The 3,988-nt window shown below is 39.9% G+C and overlaps 1 long non-coding RNA gene across 1 annotated transcript in view; it reads left to right on the top strand.

The window, feature by feature from the left end:
* Positions 1 to 3,479: 3,479 nt before the first annotated feature.
* LOC111259913 (uncharacterized) overlaps positions 3,480 to 3,988 on the top strand; it is a 3,108-nt gene continuing 2,599 nt past the window's right edge. The window contains exon 1 of the long non-coding RNA XR_015310787.1: positions 3,480 to 3,874. This is a non-coding gene — a long non-coding RNA (uncharacterized LOC111259913). The remainder of the gene's footprint in view (positions 3,875 to 3,988) is intronic.

Genomic DNA, 3,988 nt, shown 5'->3' with positions numbered 1-3,988 from the left:
ACACGAGTTGATTGTACTAGCGTTTGGGCTTTATGGTTCCTGTCAAAAGATATGCTGTTTATATTTGTTGCTATCTGTTTGCGATCAACAAAGAATGTATAGCTGTTTCAGCCAACGCCATTCACAACTCGTTTTGAATGGCGGAAGTAAATTGTCTGGAGCCGCCAACGTACTCCCTAGCGTTCGCACAATGGCCACCTACACGCCTTTACCATTTATTAAGAAAAAAAAAACGGACCTAACTGCGAAATTGGTCTTTCACAAAGCATTTCGGTCCTGTTAGCAGCCAGCGAGAATTCAAAATGTAAGCATAAATTTGAACATCTAGGAAATTGCTAGCGGAAACTAAAGAATGCCACAGAAGGGGTGTCAGAGAAGCTACTTATGATCCTTTTTGTCTACCAATGCTTCTAGGCATACCGTCATAAGATAGGAAAGGCGCCAATGTTGCTGTATGCGACAATCTCAGCTGTACACTGCACACGTTTAGAAGGGGAAAGGAAAACGTAGGACGGCCTTCTACGATCCGCGCTATGGTGAACGGGGTATTCCAGCGTGAGCAAAGTTGGACTGCAATCCGATTTCGGCTGCTTATAGAAGCCATAGGGACACGAAGGAAAAGATAAGAGAGAATAACACGGCTGCATAGAGCGCAGACAACACTGCTATAGTGAATATCCAGATATACTGCTCAGTGTCCGTAAGCCAAATTTTTACATGGCATTTCGCGTTAGATTACTGATCAGAACTGACACACAAATGTACCGAGAATGTCACGTGACTAGCGTAGTAAAGAAGTTGTATACGTGACGCGGCTGATACATTATAGGTAACTGCTAGAGAAGCAAATGTCTAATACATGACGCACGACCAAAAACGGAGTTAAATATTGTATATATCTATCTATTATATATCATCTATATATCTATATCTATCTCTCTCTGTCTATCTCATCTAAGTACCAGACGAAAACCTATCTGTTTCGATCAGGTCATCAGTGAAAAGCAATTCATATACGTGAGGTTATAAGGTAGCCGATTGTTCACCGAGATTTTAGGTAAACGCCATATCTTTGTTGTTTACCCCTCATTTATCTCAAAACGGATGCAGTATGTGGATGGATGGATGGATGGATGGAGCAACCTAATGAAGACCGTACGTCCTCTAGCAAAATAGTGCACCGGTTCATAATCGCTGGTTTGTGAACAGTCAATTGCTTGAAAATTTGGCATATTTTACAATAAATGTATATGTCTATCGTACAGCCCAGATTTAAACCCGCTGAATTACAATGTATGAAACGCTGTAAGTCTCGACATAATAGCTCCGAGCCACTCTCTCGTGCTATTAAAAAAGGCGCTCGCAAGGGGCACAGTTGAAACATGCCTGTGAGGCTGTAATTGAGGTGAATAAGGGTTAGAAAATTCGTTGAAATATTTATTTTCATTTACACGTAGTCTTAAAAACAGGTTATGAGGAGAAGTCCGCATTTAGGCCGATCACCTTATGTATATATATCAGCCAGCTTGTTTCAGGCTTTCAGGTAAATAATAAATACATCGTTGCTAAATAAACCTTACGAGAACACCGGTTTATTGATTTCAGTTAAGTCCTTTACGGTTACAAAACATGTCACATTAGTTCTTTTGGCTAACTATTTGTAGATCGCTAGTGTAGGATGTGACAATCGAAATACTTTGGCATCTGCTTTTGTTTAGTAACATTTAGTTTTACATACAATGCTGAAACCTATTACGCAGTGAGATACTGCACCGTAACTTATTATCTTACATTAATTAACGTAAGATAAAGGTGTGGTAATCTTGCTTAAGGGAACAGAAAAGTAAGTAGTCATTTTCTTAATCGACTCGACGAGCTCATATTTTGGAGAGATTCAAACATGAAAATAGTTGATACCTAAAGTTTTGTGTGTGAGGTTCGTTATAAATTTAAGGGGTAGGCAAGGAGCTCACATGTCTGAAATAGGATTCCTTTTTCGCTTCCTGAGCTGCCACGAGACTGGGTTTAAATATGTCATCTATCCTTTTCTCACACGTGGTTCATGCCGCACACATGCACCAAATTCTATTTTGGGTTGCTGTTCTAGTTGTATCTAGCTGTTCTATCAAGCTATTTCATTGTTTCAGTCGTGACCCTGTTTTAGCTATACTTTTTGTCCCATTGCAGTGTTTTTTTTTTGGTATAACAGTCCTTTCGTAACCTTATTTCCTCACCTAGTAAATTCTGCATATCCACTGAGTCATTATGTTACTTTTACTTCGCTGTGTCATCATATTAGCTTGTTTTAGCAACTCGACCTCATTGTCTTCCAGAGTAAAACCGCCTTTAGATTACATGAATCTACGTAAGCACTTTCGAAAGCAGTCAAGTAAACGATGCGAAAACACCTATACTTTTTCAGAAATTACTTTTTGCGACAACTGTTTATAGCCTCAGTAGCTGACGAGCTATTAAACTAGATCGACTATATTTGTGGATTCTTGTAAGTGGGCCAGACAGGACTGCAGTGTAAAAACGTAGGAGCTGCTAGGATACGTACACATCTTGATACGAAACTTGATATTTTTACAATATGTTACCTCGATATAGCATTACAGATTATGTGTGCTGATCGATAGTGTTACTAACCCGTATATCATAACCATGGTAACGGTACATGGTACCAAAACGGCCACGAAACCTACCAGAAGCAGAAACCTATCTATCGCTTGCAGGTTAATTAAGCAACGCAGGAAACGACAAGGGCAAAAAAACCCTTGCAGCTACAATTGGTTAACTCAGAGCTGCCGGCCCAAATTAGCACGAAATTATTTTTGAGACATTTGAAAGTTACGAGAGCTATCTCTTTATATTGGGAGCTATATTGGGTGCTAAAAAGTGCTAGTGACTACAAGAAATCTGCATATACTAGAAACGCGTCACAAGTTTGTCAGCTATTCACATTTTTGCACTTTCCCGCCAAAAAGCTCAGCGTTTTCAAAGTAAATCGAAAACACCAAATGAGTAATCGTCGTGTATACACACATCAATACTATTGCAACAATGTATCAATAAATACTCGACATAGTAGAACCGTTCTGAAGATAAACGTTACCATAGTAGGACTACGTATGTAAAATTATGTATGTAAAATGAAATTAAGCAAAATACGACTAAAATATTTGAATATATACTGAACCGACAATTTCTAGCATTACACTTCGTCCACTTTTTATATTTAATGCTTACCCTTCCAATGGCTTTCTTCGACTACCCGCCTTTTTACAGCGTAAAGGAAAGCTGCTTTGATAGAAAAATCATCGGACATATTATATAAATCGGGTATTATCAGAAGTAACTACCGACACCAACAATAATTACCTCTCTGATATTGTCGTGCAGCCGATCGCCGAACATGTGCCACCGAAAACAGAAATAATTCGTAGTAAAATCTATCTGTAATCTTGCGCAGGTATAGGAACTGAGCAGTCCCTATACCTGCGCGAATAATTCTTCTGCTATTCATTGCTTTTGTGAAAGGAAGCCAACAGTTAACACGCTATTTTTATAATGGGTCTATGTTATTTGGACATTGGCCGGGTCAAATCTGATTCGACAAAATCCGTTCGCTGTGGCGCCAAAGTTAAGGAGATGCGAGATCCGCAAGGGGCCCAATATCCGTGCAGTAGGCACCCATGCGTGAATACGGGGGAAAGCGAACCACCTGTAACTTCGACGAAGCGCCAACAAACGCTTCCTAAAAATGCTTAATCGTAGTATATATACCGGCCGAAGGGAAACTAGGAGGGCAAGAAGCCAGCGCGCCATGCGCAGCAACCGGACTCATACAACGACAGTGCTCGTCGCAAGCTGGGTAAGAACTGGTGAACTCTGAAATTTTGAAGACAGCAAAATCGAACGAAGATTTGCTCTTGCGGTTTTGTATATAGTCCAAAATTCAAAGGCGGTGACATTAACTTATGTTTTG

This window comes from Varroa jacobsoni, unplaced genomic scaffold (assembly GCF_002532875.2).
Source record: "Varroa jacobsoni isolate VJ856 unplaced genomic scaffold, vjacob_1.0 scaffold_383, whole genome shotgun sequence".
NCBI classification, from domain to species: Eukaryota; Metazoa; Arthropoda; class Arachnida; order Mesostigmata; family Varroidae; genus Varroa; species Varroa jacobsoni.
The sequence above is the reverse complement of the archived record's forward strand: the minus strand, read 5'-3'. Positions and strand labels throughout refer to the sequence as shown.